The sequence below is a fragment of the Acanthochromis polyacanthus genome, chromosome 1, assembly GCF_021347895.1.
Source record: "Acanthochromis polyacanthus isolate Apoly-LR-REF ecotype Palm Island chromosome 1, KAUST_Apoly_ChrSc, whole genome shotgun sequence".
Lineage (NCBI taxonomy): Eukaryota > Metazoa > Chordata > Actinopteri > Pomacentridae > Acanthochromis > Acanthochromis polyacanthus.
Window position 1 is genome coordinate 52,149,100 of NC_067113.1, and position 15,215 is coordinate 52,164,314.

Here is a 15,215-nt window from a genome sequence, read left to right on the forward strand (position 1 = left end):
TGTTTTTGTCCAGATAGGAGATGTTCAAATACTGTACATTGGTGAAATGTCTGTGTAGATTCTCAGTCCTCCAGGTCATAATAATCCAAGGAGCTTCTGTAGAAAGCAGCTGGTCTTCTCTTTTAGGTAAATCCAGTTGCTTTCTACTGAAATTTCTTTCATTGGCAAACTGTATTTTTAATCGTGCTATTTGTGTGAAGGATTTCCTTTCAAATATAGGCTAATTCCACATAATCCATTCCTGAACTGCCCCTTTTTTGCCTATTTCTTTCACACCTCTTGCAAAACATCAAATTATGTAATCTGTAGATGGTTGCACAAAGGTGTATTGGTAAAAAATTCTCTGATTTAGTTGTTCTCCACGAAAGACAGCAGCTCTGAATAGAAACAAACTTTCCAGACTGATGTGAGGTACAAACTGAGATACAACTATTCAGCAAATTTATACAAGACAGGATTTTTTTTCTAACTCCAACTTTCAGCTATTGTTAGATAGCTTGAAAACATTTGGTTTGACAAGCCAGCACAGCAATAATGTCCAAAAAGTCAACAAAAAGAGGAGTAAACTGGACAGAAGGTTAAAAAAAAAAGCACATAGACACACATATTTGACTGTCTCCCTCCCTCTGATGCCTCATCTGGCAGGTCCTCTGTCCTCAGGCTACAGGTCAGGTGGAGGTGGACATGCCCAGACAAACACCCTTACTGGAACAATACTGCCCCCTCCAGGGCGGGCTGACCTCACCGTGGTCCTGAGAACAGCTGCCTGAGGGGAGCCGGCTCCAGCTGGGCTGAGCAGCAGGAGGAAGAAGGAGCTGGTGTGATTGTGTTTGCGGATTTCTGTGATAGCTGGGTGAGATTTCACAGGCTGTAGATGTGGGTGTGTAAGAGAGAGAAAGAAAGAGTGGACGTGTGAATGCGTATCATCTGATCTTCCTATATTTTGACCTTTGATCATGCTTTTTGACCTTAGCTTTTGATGTCGGCTCTGCAAAGGGTGACGACAGCGGTTTTCATAAACCTTTTATCTGCTCACACCCATCCATCCCCCTTCTGATTTTACTTGTCTTTCTTCTCTCTCCTCCTCCATGTGTTTCTCGCGTTGGCCAGATGTTATTCTCTTCAGTCTGCCTCTCCTCCTCCTCTACAAGTCATCTCCATCACTTCATTTCTCTCTCTCCCACTCTTTCCTGTCCTGTGAGAAGTGCTCAACCATTCCCCCTAATAGCCAGACTATTACCATGCCACTGGCGCACCAATGATCTTACTCTTTGGGCCATTTTCTCTCCTCCTCCCTCTTTTGTGCTCCTTTTCTCTCTGTTTAACTGCTACGATATCACTCAATAATCACTGCTTTTAAGCCATTTTCTCAAGCCTATCCAGTTTCTGTGTCTCTCCAGCCACTCTGTGGTATTCTCATTACCCTCTCATCTTCTGTCACTGTATCTCCCGCTTTTACTGCCACTTTACCCAGAAGTTGCTGCCACGTCCATCCAAAGTCCGCCTCCCATGAATTCGAGCGATCTGCTGAGTATTTCCTCTTCACGGCATCCTGAGGAGGTATAGACTAAAACTGTCCAACAAATTGCTGTCCTCGTGCCCCCGACTGTGCCCCGCATATTAAATTAGACCAAAGAGGGACATTTCAAAGGGCAGGCGCAATGGGGGGGAAGAGTCAAATGAGATGATTACAGCAGAGGGAGGAGAGACGGAGGTGGATTGTGAGGACAAAGGTTACGTGACGGTTGTGAGCATCCCCAGGTGTCCCTGCTTTGAAATCCTTCACCTTGCCATATGTTCAAGCTCTAATGAATTTGTGATCTATTTACTCTCAGCTAGTCGGAGTTTGCAGAGTTCATTCAGCAAAGCTGGATGTGGAGAAAGGCTGAGAAGTGTGCTTGTGTGTTTGTGTTCACCTTCATTTTTGTTTTGGCTTCCATAAAAACCAAACATTGAGAAGGTCAGTAAATGGCAAACCTACCTGCAGTTAATGAAAGCATCCGGCAGGTTATAGGTAATGCTGGGTACTATGCCGCTATCTTTTTTTTTTTTTCTTTCTGCATTGTAGAAGCACGTTTACTTCACCACATCTCTGCTGGCTGTCATGTTTATATGCAAAAACTGTTCTCGTGAATTTTTATATGAGCGCTCACTTTTGTATAATGCACATAAAGTAAGAGGTTTCATAGTGGCAGTCCGCCCCCCAGCCATTTTCCATTCCATTGAGTACTGCCGCAGAGCTCCAGTGACCTGCTCTCAGCAAACATACAGCAGACTTGTCTCTGCTTGTGGGTGTGTGCATGTGTCATCGCTAAGCCGTGGCCCAGCGTGCAATGTTGTACAACACAAGAAGTCACATTCCACTGAGTTCACTGTCTTACTGGTGGATATACAGTAGAGTCCACAGATATGAGCTGTGGCATAAGTCCAAATGTATGCTGGTTAAGGTCAGAGGAAGGAGTGGGTGAACACATGCTCGACTCTCACCCAGGAAGTAACAGAATATTTTAGATTAAAAAAAAAAGCAACTAATGACTTTTTTCAGTTCCAGACTACTATTAAAATACAACTTTGCTTATCTGCTATGGTGGTCTAATTGCCTACTAGGAATTTATTAATATAGTAGATACCAATTATTGATAATCAAGAAGGTAGTGTCTACAGATACGGACCCGTACCCGTAGCCTGTGGCCTACGGATACGGCACTTTCCATTTGCCAGACAGATACGGACCCGTACGTGAGTCTCGCGAGTCAAGAAGCTACTAACCACTGCAAACTGTTGAAAGGTAAGCAAAGGTTAAGGTTAGGGTTAGTGTTAGGTTAGGTTTAGGGTCCGTACCTGTAGTACCAATGCTATGGGTCTGTACCTCTAGCGTCTACCGGGAGTCACGTGACCAGATCTCGCGTATCTGTTTGGCAAATGGAAAGTGCCGTATCCGTAGGCCACAGGCTACAGGTACGGGTCCGTACCTCTAGCAACTACCAATCAAGAAAGGTAAATAACTGATATTTGGACCCGGTATACATTTTGTGCAATGTTTTGATAGCCTGTGATGCCAGGGAACCTGCCATTCATATCTGGGCTTCTTCATTAATAAGAGTTGCTCAGTGGGTGGCCGTCTCGCAACCGGAGGGTTGCGGTTTGATCCCCGGCCCGTTGTGCTCATGTCGAGGTGTCCCTGAGCAAGACACCTAACCCCTAATTGGTCCAGGGGCGCTGTACCGCGGCTGACCCTGCGCTCTGACTCTCCCAGATGGGGGGATATGCGAAAATCAGAATTTCTCCTCGTGGGATTAATAAGGGATATTTTAAAAAATAATAATAATAAAATAATAATAATAATAATAATAGAAGCAATTGAATTAGGACACTGTTCTCTGTTTTCTTAAACTTTCACTATTCTATAACTTCCATTTCCCATTAAAGATTTATACGATAAAGCATTATAAATGATTGTTTTCCAGACTCTGTTTCAGGTTAATCTGTGACCTTTTTACTTAGCTGCTAGTTGTAGCGTGGCCTTAACCACTGTGAGAGTAGCTACCTTCCTGATTTGTGGCAATGGTGTGTGGTTTTTTTGTGCAGTTTTTGCAGGTTGTGTCTCTGCTTGAGGGACATTTTTTCAGAACACAGACTCCTGAGACCTGAAGTAGTGCATTTAATTCATCAATAATCAGTTTTTCCCTACTACCAACAACTGTAGTGGATAAACTAAACCAGACACTGAATTTGTCTTGAGGTGCGTTCCAAGAAGTGAGATTTGTGGGTTCCTGAGTTACGCTGACTAAAAAGTCAGCGTTTCAGTGTCATGAAGGTGATTCTTATTTAACCGGTTAGATCACCATGGTAATTTATGCTGGATAGCTAACCTTATATGGAGGAGGTTCTGTTCAGAATTTGTGATTTACATCGACTATAAGAAGTGCCACCTTTTCACTAGTTGCTCTGCAGACCATATTGTTTGTGAGCAATATATTACAGGTTCTCAGCTGAGGGAATGCTTTATACCTACAACCTTTTAAGCTGGGCATTAGCTATACTTCTGAGCGAAGCCGTATTGTTATAGTAGGCAAACTGTATTCATCGTGTTGCCATGGAGAACTATAAACATTTAATTGGTGATGCAGAAAATGCATATATATGTTTTCATACTTGGTCCTGATTTGTAACAGAGTCCATTTTCCACTGGCAGTGCTGTGGCTAATAGACTGCAGATTAGACTCTGATTAGTCTGTTGTTATTTATTATAGAAAACATTCAAAGCGCAGCACTAATTTCACTTTGATTTGGCCAAAAATTAAAAGGATTTCTGTATAGGGGGCCAGTGTCAGGCAAATGCACCAGCTGAGTGTCATGTTTTATTTGAAGTCTAAGAGCTCTAATGTTCTGCTGTCATGTTAGAAATGAGCAGCTGCTCCAAAAAAGAATACACAAATAACTATTTTAGATCATTATTTTTGTTGCATCATGTACAGTAAGGTGCTATATCCCTTATGGCTCTTGATTCTAATATGTGTTCCTCTTGGCTGAAGTACATGCATATCATTGGTCCATTTAGTGTGAAAAAAAGTCACATGATGCATCAAACACCCCCTTTTTGGGGGCTGTGCACAGAGCCTGATGAAGGAAACATGGATTAACAAAGAAAATCAGGATCGCCATCGTGATATCATTACCTCTGATTATGGTTTCGAGTTTTATTGAGGCAGCTAACATAAACAAAGCCTGACAGTGTTAAGCTTACTTCATAGCACACCCCTCTGCTAACTAATAAACCTAACAAATATATTTTTGATCTACAGTTTTGCAGGTAAAATGGCTGATAATAACAACATACACTGTCATACTTGTGTATGAAATATGTAGTCATCCACTGCTGAAAATAGTGCGTGACATTGTACTCTTTACTTCTGCGTGAGTAACATTTGCAACAGTGCTTTGCTGTTTTCGAACTATGTGGTTCTTTAAATGTAAAAGCAAATATCTATGAGCTGTTTAAACGTTATGTTGAAACAGTGGCCGAGTGACTGATATGATTGGAAAGCCAGAAAGTACACAGACATGCCCCAACTTAACCTGAAAAACTGATGTCAGTCTTTAGTCCAATATTGCATGTTTTTACAAGGTTTCAATATTAATCGTCAACATTTTTTCAACAGGTCAGTCATTATGTCTCTAAACATAAATCCTTGCTTCTGATTTGACGTATACAGTAATTACCACGAAAAAACACAAGTTTTCTGTCATTTCCTGCCAGATGGGCTGTTCAAAGGTTGCCTGTTTTAAAGCGCTCACCTTGTCAATACCGTCTACTTTTCTCACGTGCTCTCACAGATGGGTCAAGTTTAATTGGAAGAGTTTAGTGAAAATTCCCACGTTTTCAGCAAGCGGCATCATTTCGCTGAAACACCTGGATTTACACGTCTGTAGCTTAACCTCTCGGTTGTTTGTACTTTGCAGCCAAATGTTTGGACTGCCAAGTGAGAGCAGTGAGTGTGTAGGATGGTGTGCAGCAGGCAGACAGGCCCCCTGGCTGAAAAATCAGGAAAAAATAATTAAGCGCTTATATGAATGAAGGTGCACGTACACACACAGCATAATGTTAATCTCTCTTTTTTTTTTTTTTGACTGAAGGTTTTTGATTTCCCCTCGAGCTAAGCATCATCATACATGCACAGTTAAAATTCTCTCCAGACACCGTTCAAGCAAGTTCAATCCAATCCTGTGCGAGTGCTGGAGTATGACAGACAAAGAGATCTGAACATGGCTTCATGCAGCTTGATTCTGTAGGTTACCTCTTATATTTTGCGCTGTGATATGGAAGGCAATTACATTTCCATCAGTGGTAATCTCTTTTTTTTTGTGAGTGACAGACTCAGAGTCATGCAGACAGAAATATACTTCATGTCTGCATGTGGTGAATTCAAAAAAAGTTGCTCAGTGCCTCATCCATTCCCCACCTCCTTTAGTCTTTGTCTCTGTGGTCTCTGAAAGGTTCAGGAGTCAAATGTGGACAGCTGCTGATCTTTGACCTTCTGGGGTTGTCTAGTTCCTAAAAATCCCATACGCATGTAAACTATCTCTCCTATGATATAAACAGTTGTCTTTTGTTAGCAGCAAACACGGTATCTCAGATCTACTGGAGCTACTGCGACTGGAAATTCATGACATATTGTATAAGCTGCAGTGTACATATTCTACAGTGGGCTTTTTTTTTGTAAACATGCATGAAGCTTTTGCTAATTTGTGAAAACAAATGTGTTCTCGGCCAATATCCATAACATGGAATATTTGCCCTTGTAGCATTACTGTCTCACATTTCTACACGTGTGTCTCAAGTTTTATCTTTTTAGTCGAATATTGGCTTCACTGTGACACCGTGTCTTCTTAAGCACAGTGAAGAGAACTGGTTTTGTTCATTATTTTGATATCGTTTGTCAGCTTCAGAGTGGTAATTGGACACACACTCATGACTAATTCTCTCAACCCAGACTTCTGCTGCATCTCAATTCTCTGCTCTGCTGCAGCTTGTCCCAACAAACCAGCCATCATGCTGCAACCGCTGTTTTCTTCTGTTGCCATGACAGCTCGTATCTCAGTCTGAGGCACGAAGTCGCACGGTTTGTGAAATGAATTTATCATGACAAAAATTGTCTGTGAGGAGCGAACGCCGCATGTGTACACACCAAGAGTATGGATGTGTGGGTGTGTCTGCGTGTGCTTTTATCTGTCTGTGTCCTGTCGCTCTGTGGTTGATCCCTTGTATGAGCATCTCGGCTACGTGTGCGCGTGTGTGTTTGTATGTATGTTTGTACTGCTAAAAGGCTTGGCACAGAGCAGACCTTTTGTAGTTGGCAGCAGTGGGCACTCTGCCCAGCTTGTATGGTTTATGGATGTGAGTCAGAATTGCATTAGCCGCCGGCCAGAGAAAGGCTGCCCATCTTCCTGGTGTGAAACTCCAAAAAATGTGCCAGCACTGACAGAATTAAACAGAAACTGATACAAGCATCAAATCTGTCTGACACGCATCTCATGCTGTCGGTCTATCAATAATTACATTAACAGCACACAAAAGAAGGCAGGACAGCAAATGAAAAAGCAGCATGGGAAAACAAGCCTTGGAGGCTGATTTCACGCTGCAGCAGCGGGTGACATGTTCTGATTCTGAAAGTTTAATTGTAAAATATTCCAAAAATCTAGGTGGCCAAAGTTTAGCTCACAATAGTGAATACATCTCAGAAAGAAAAAACACTCCAATGTTGAGCTTACGCTAATGATACTAGTGTAATATTACCAATTATACGGAACACTGTATAAAGAAATAATTCTGAATTTCCACTCAAAAGCTTCAACTGAACATAATTAAAATGCTGTGTGAGAAATTGCACAATTAACAGGGTGCCTTACAACCAGCGGCTAATGTGATGTTTGATTCTCATGACTTCAGTGATGGAGCCAGTGGAGCAAAAAAAAAAAAAAAAAAAGGGTGGTGGAGAAATGAAGATTTCAGAAATGCATTAAATGTGTATTTTATCAAATTAGAAGTCGAAGCGCTTTGAAAAGCTGCCACGAGGCATGAATGGTGAATGACCAAGGCGCTTCCAAAAAGAATATTAATAGGTCATTACGTTCACTTGTACCTCCATTTCCTGTGCTGTCGATGGCCTTGACAGAAACATGGTAGTTCGGAAACTGATACAGCTTTTAGTTTTTATTTTTACTTTTTTTTGGCAGAGAATAGTTTAATTCCCACTTTACAAAAAGCCACTGAATAGCCTAGAATTTAATTAATTACTTGTGATTAAATGAAGTATTAGGCTGTCAGTGAAGTTGGCTATCCCATTGAAGTCCTAATAAATGACAACCACTCAGACACATAAATATTAAGTTGTGTGCACTCATTTTTTTCCATATGTACTCCCAGTTCAACTGCACAACAACTCACCCAGCTCACACCCCCTCTCCTCTGAACTCCTGATGGCTTTGTTAATTTACAGTGCTTTCCCTCGACTCCCCTTCTTTCTTCTTTTTCTTGACTCCCAATGCACATGATTGTTTTCTGGTTAGCCTACAGCGTAAATTTAATCACAGCTCGCATTTCGTGCCAGCACCTCTCATGACAAGGGAGGGATTTAGGCCCACTTGGAGAATGGAAGGAAACAAGGAAGGAAGGAAGGAAGGAAGGAAGGAAGGAAGGAAAGAGTGCAATTAGCTGCAACAAGGCTGGTTAATATTCCCTGTCTGAATACTCCCGACTCCACAACGCCTTTTATTTCTAATCACACCTGCTGCTACTGCTGCTGAAAGACAGTCAGGCTCAGTCACCCGTGATGTAAATGAGATTAAGAGGCGATCAAGACTGTGAAGTGTTGAGTGTTTTCAGTGAGGTTGTTGATGTAGTAAGGATCTCCTAGGCTTTGTTCTCCTGCAGTGAAATCAGTATTAACATGAGCGGTGGAAGCCCCTCTTCACACTGGGGCCCTTTTTACAGTATCACAGGAGAGCTGTGATGTACAGAGATATGCACACTGACCTTTGACTGTCTACTGAGAGTGGTCCTGATTGATGCTCCCTCCTGAACTTCCTTAACATGTGCTCAGGGTCAGCAGCAGGGCAGCAAGAAGCTCAAACGGCCCTCAGGCCAAGCTAGAATATAACACATTTTACTCACTTTCACACAGATAAATCCGCTGTGGAGGTCCTGTATTTTACATAATAGATGCTGCACTCCTGCTGCTTGCATCAAGCAGACTTTGTCAAATACTGTCGTAATATTTGGTGCCAAATGATGCAACAAAGACTTACACACTGGCATGTGACTTGGCTAAACACATGCTTTTGAATTGCTCTGCACGCAATTTACATCATAGACACTTTCAGTCACCATAGAATGGGACTGGATAGATTAAAAAAAATTATAAAAATTTTACTTTAACCCTCCCGTTGTCCTCATTTACAGGCACCAAAAATAATATTGTTTCCTTGCCTGAAAAAAATCCAAAAATTCAGCAAAATTATTCCCCAAATTTCTGAAAATTTGCAAACCTTCAGGAAGAAAATTCCAATAATTCCTTAAAAATTTCCCTTAAAAGTTTTATTTTAAAAAAAATATCCCAAATGTGGCAAAAAAATTCTTGTAAATATTTTCAAAAATGCATAATGCAGCAAATTTGGCTGGATTTTGGTTGATTTTTTGTGAATGTTCTTAAGAAACACGAACATTTCTTTTTTTCCACTAAAAAATTTTCAAAAATTTCCCAAAAATGTTGAACATGTGGACATCAGATGTTTCACTGTGAAAATATATTGTTTTTCCCCACATTTTCTAACTTTAAAACAGGTCAGTTTTGACTTGCAGGACAACACGAGGGTTGATGGCTGACACACACTTTAAAGCTAATGCCGCACAGCTATCCGGCTCCTGAGGAGGTTCTGTTCAGGGTTGGGGATTTAAATCATCTGTAAGAAGTGCTGCCCTTTCACCAGTTCTTCTTTTCTTTGCTGCTAAATCCATTTTACGCTGTTTGTACTGCAGGTAATAGGACACAGATTTTTTAAAAATGATTGTATTTGTGTTCATTACTGAGAATATTCAACCAGTGAAATTCCTTTATTTTGAATTTGGTAAAAACTCAAATAACTTCCATACATCCCACACACTTTAAAATTTGATCCATTGAGAGTGTAGAATGCCCATATGAGAAGCAGCATCATGCAGTATAGTTTCATTTGCAGGAATTCTTCTGTTTCATGACATCCCTAATTTATTCAAATATTTCTTACAAGCTTTTAAATTTGCAGCCACTGGCATGTTCAGTGTGCGTTAAAATGCATGCATGCAGTCTTCACCTTTTCACAGACGCAGCTATTTGCATGTTTTCAACATTTCCTCCCTCTCGTTACAGCGATTCCTTGCTTGGAAGCCATGTGGCACTGATGCGTATACTGCAAATAGATGATAGACATTACCATAGCTGCCACTGTAATTTTGAACCCGTGTGTGCAGTAATGAGTGCTTGCAAATGTATCATACAATAGTGTAATTACATACATATATAGTAGCATCTCCCTTCCCTGCACTATTATCTGAATCTGCAGATCAGCCGGCCCCGCCTTGTGTGGAGTGCGTTTGTTGAGTTATAGCACGTCAGGACTGACAGCTGGCTAAACCCTGTTGAAATGGCCACCGCATTCCTGGGGTCAACCATTAAAGACGACCTGATGGCCCCCAGCATACACAAATCACACGCACACACACAGACACACAAACCAACTGAGAGGGGCTTGTAAAACATGATAGATTTATCCTTCTTTCTGTTTTCTACAAGCTATTCTGGTTGGGTTTGTGTGTGAGTTTACAAACCTTGAACACACAGGGAATACAAGGGCTCACGCCTCAACAAGCCGACCTTGGCTGTGCTTATTGGTTGCTTATTTGATGCTTCATAATGTATTGTTGGGATGAATGGAATAGTGTGCAAAAGGAGGGCTGCATTTGCTCTTTAAAATCGCACCGGGGAGAGTTTTTTAGAATCAAAATACATTTTGCACTGTGAAACTGAAATGCAAACAACTCAAAGAAGAGCAGTGGGTCGGCAACGTGTCAAATCTTGTATATTATTTGTAGAAACATGTAGGGGTTGTTCACGGGCTGACTGCTGTCTTCAAGTGTGTGTTTTTGGTAGATCCTAGCAATATTCAGAGTTAACCTCTGAGTACTTAACACCATTTTACTGCACCACTTGGACTGAAAGCTTGGCAATGTGTGTCTACGCCTCCGTGCTCTCCACACACACACGCACTGCATAACAGTAATGATGCATTTCCAGCAGGGTCAAAGCTCATCGGCAGCCTCTCTCTCTCGCTCTGTGTTTCCGTCTGTATCTAATTCCCCCTTTCTCTCTCTCTCTTTCTCTCTGAGCCAACAGGTTGCAGCAGCTTCACCCCCACCCCCAGCACTCTTCCTAAACTTTTCTGCAGAGCCTGGGAAGGAAAGTCTATGCCATTCATCCACTCTTCCACACCTCTATCACACAGACGTACAGATACGCTGGGTCTCATTTAGTCAGTAATCTCTTTCAGCCGCCTCTTCAAGGATACAATCTCAATTCCAGATTTGTTTTTGCCTGAATTGGATTAAACATTTTTTTGTGTGTGCATTTTTAGGAGTTATTTTTCCCCCCTCTTGACCCTCAAGAAGCCACCTGGACTGGGAAGATATTGACTTGTCAGCAGTGGTAAGTGAAAATGGGCCCATTTTAGGGCCATAGTGAAAATCCATTAGTTTAACTGCACTTTAATATGGTGCTTTACAGAGTAGTTTTGAATTCTTAACTGCCCAGATACCCTTGTTGCACCCTAACTGTCTGGACTGAGGCCAGCACTTTTTTATACTGAGCCATTACTGCTGCTCCTTACAGTAAAATTTCCCTAAATAGTGTAACCTGTCTGATGTTAGTGCTCATCGTCTCAACTGCTTTACAGTGATAAGATACAATAATTGCTGCAAATGCACATCTTATTCCGTTAAGGAGCACCCCACTCGAGCTTACACACACCTCCTCTGCTTGTGTGTGTTTATCTCACTGTGCTTCCCTGCAGGTTTTACACATTCAAACTCAATACGAGCATAATAAAGAAGATGCCATGCATTTTACAGTCATGTCAGCTCTAGTGTATCCTGAATAATTCGAGCATACCAGGTTGTTTGCGAGCACATTGTCAGGAGACGAAACTATGTAGAATGAAATCAGGATATTTCCCCTTCTCTGCATAGACTTGTCTGTGTGTGTGTGTGTGTTGATGCAGAGTGTTATTAAGACAGTATTCTGCAGGCTGTGAGTAGAGTGTGCACTTTAATTTGTTAGCGTGTGAATTAGCAGTAGATCTTGATGTGTTGCACCAAAGACATCTACTATCACACATTGTAGTTCTGAGCTGTGTGTGTTTCTGTGTGTGCCTTTTCACTGTTACCAGTTTCCCACCTACAGGGATAATCCATCCTGTGAAGTGGTGAGGTGGAAAATGCCATTATGTAGAAATAGCTGACGTGCAGTTAGACTTGCAGGCATGCGATGTGTGAGCAAGTGTGTGTGTGTGACAAATGGAGATAGGGAACAAAGAGGGAGTGTAAGGGCCAGGGACAGTAAACTTCATTTTGTAACATTATTTAATCCTCCCGGGGCAGTGATAAACTAAAGGCCTCAGACACAATAAGCTCGCTCTCTCCTCTGCCAGGCAGCAAGGTGCTTGTGATCCCCCTGTGGTCAAAGTGATGGACGCGCTCTTCTCCAAACATTTTTGATGTGGGATCATTGTGTGTCTGAGTAATCTGAGTTGAGTTTACGACTCCAGACACTGCAGGAATGTCTTGAGGTATTGTTGTAACGAGCTGTGATCTTTGGCAGGGAGTCTGTGTGGGTTTTTTGGTCCATCACCTTGATCAAGACTGAAATATCTCAACAACCGCTAGAATGACTGCCATGATGTTCTGTACAGATTTAATGGTCCCCAGTGGGGGTATTACTGTAATTTAGGTGATTCCATGACTTTTCCTCTTGCAGCATTGCCATCAATCTTTGATTTATGATTGAAAACATGAAGAACTGATTCCATCTGTTGTTCTTCCAGTTAGTGCGAAACAGCAGATGCTACAAACACACTAAGCTGAAGTTGAACATGGTAAACATTATACTTGCCATGAATCGGTATTGTCAGTGCTAGCATGACACAAATATCAGCTCAAACCTGTGCTGTGTCTAACTGGAGCCTCACAGAGTCACCAGCATATGCTCTTGTAGTCCCTGTCGGGATTAATCACGTTTTGACTTTCTTTTCAAAATCCTTTGGATGAACGAAAAATGCATTTATTTTGGCACAATATTAGGATTGCCTGCTTGCTTCAGGAAACTTCTGTCACCTTTGTGAAAAGAAAAAGCTCACAAAATTGTTTCATCATATTGAAGCCACTGTGAGACTCCCGAGTTCTGCTTCTCTGTTACTTTTCCCAACACCTGTTCTGACAAACCTATGTAAAAATCCCACCATAGGATGGATACCAACTGCACTGGCTGTCATTCATCACCGCACACGCTTCAGTTTGTGGTCTCCGGACTTCAATAATAAGAAGATACTGTACATGCAGAGACAGATCTTAGATGTGCACTGGTATGTGGAGGGGGAAGAGTGTCGTTTTTTGGCTGTGTTACATTAGAGTTCAAGCCCTGCCAGCTCTCACTTCCATCTGAAGAGGTTGTAAACTATTCAGCCTTCAGCCATTCAGGCTTAGTCAGACCAGATGGTCAAATCACACTGAGAAATTTTCTGGAATTCAGATTGTTTCTCATTAATCTGATTTATTTTGATGTTATTAGCATATTAATTCTCAGTTAAAAATATGTTGTCAGGGAGCAACGTTGAAGGTGATGAATTAGCTTGATGGATCATAAATCTTGAAAGCCAAAAGAAATTTGTTAGGTTTCCATTTCATGCATAGTTGTTGAGTGAATGCAGATCTCTCTTTGATGTTATGCTTATGAATTTGCACCCATACAGCACTCAAACGCACAGACACACAAACTATGTCTATGCTCTGGCACGTAGGGATTAGCAACTTAATGTAAAACATAACAGCATGAACCATTTCTCTAGATGAATGCATTGCTCTCTGATGGTTACTTCATTCATTTCAAACCTTATAATCCAATCCTGCTGCACAGTTCCTTTGCTCTTGTGTAATGTGCTGATGTAAGTGTTAGATTTGGTCTTCTACGTATGCACCGATTCTGTTCATGTAACTGAATGTTGTAGGTCTTTCTGTTGGTACATATCTGCGGCCATCAGTACATGGCTAGGGGAGCGTATTAACATGCTGACTGGAGGATACTTGAGCTGGACTGAGCAGCTCAAATTCAGTGGAGATACCCGATAAGTTCTTATCATTGCAGGATGCATCCACACTTGCTTTTAAATATCACTTTACACATCTCTGTGGGAGATAATATTCCAGTAAAACAGCTGAAGTCCCAATGAGACTGAAGTTCCTCCACTGTACGGAGTGAAAAGCTGTAGCCTTGGGGCTAATCTCTTTCATACAAACCTGCAGTTTTCTCTGTCGAGGGAAGAAAAAGAGGTCAATTATCTCTTTTACAGAATATTACTGTACTTCAATTTGGTCTCATGGACAACCACTGCTCTGCCTCCACCCAGACTGCTGAGAAGAATGCCAGTTCTTACACCAGCGAGCCTCATCTGTATGTCATAAAATGTACCTGTTCTGCTGTCATTTCTTAGGAACACTGCCAAAGACTATCTCCATCCGCCTGTCTCCCACACTTGCAGAGCCAAACTTTGATACTGTTGATTTCCTAATGCTGTCTACCTTGTAGATGCATTGCAAATTTACTTACTTTGTCTCTATTTCCACACTGGCATTCCAGCAGGCTGCCAGCTGCTGTCAATCTAACACAAACACCAACACACCTGTCCAGTCGACTGAGACAAAACCAAGCGTTTCTGACATTTCTCCAAAGATCCTTTTTCTGCCTTTTAATCATACAAAGCACTTAAGAATACATCTAAAAAACAAAAACACATTGCCATTATTTTAGACTTCAAAAAGAGACAACTAAACATTTCAGCAGAACTTTTATTCTTGTGTAATTCAGAGGCACTTTCCCCTGCTTAGGTGAACTTATAAAGGACATTTTCATATTAACAGCGCTGGTTATTTACTTGTATAAATGTCTATCTGTGGGAACGCAAGACCTGTGTTTTTTTTTTTTCTTTGATTATTTGAGAAAAATAGAAAAAATGTTTCAAATGCAGACTGCGCAGTAGCTTAGTGGTCAGCACTGTTGCCTCTCAGCTCGACGATCCCTGTTTCACGTCTTTCGTATAGCTGTCTTGACTGAAATTAAACATGGATTTACAGCTTGTTTGCACAAAATTCATGTAAGTTTTAAAAAATAAGGCAAGCCATCCATCTAAGATCAAAATATTTTTTTTAATTGATAAACAGCATGAATAGTGTCAACAACGCAGTTTTATGCATTCATCATTCAGCTTGCAGGCTGACTTTAGGGGAAATTCTGCCATGTAAGACAATAGATTATCAATGACATTTAATGCTCACTATTGTTCAGACTTCACAATAGTTTCTTAAATCACTGGGGCCTTATTGGACAGTTTAAAAACCCCTTTTGATGCATTTA

General features: G+C 41.3%; 1 protein-coding gene across 1 annotated transcript in view; it reads left to right on the forward strand.

Annotated features, from left to right (window-relative positions):
- Positions 1–10,908: 10,908 nt before the first annotated feature.
- col7a1l (collagen type VII alpha 1-like) overlaps positions 10,909–15,215 on the forward strand; it is a 64,926-nt gene continuing 60,619 nt past the window's right edge. Inside the window, exon 1 of the mRNA XM_051953287.1 lies at positions 10,909–11,240. The gene's annotated coding sequence lies outside the window, so the exon portion shown is untranslated. The remainder of the gene's footprint in view (positions 11,241–15,215) is intronic.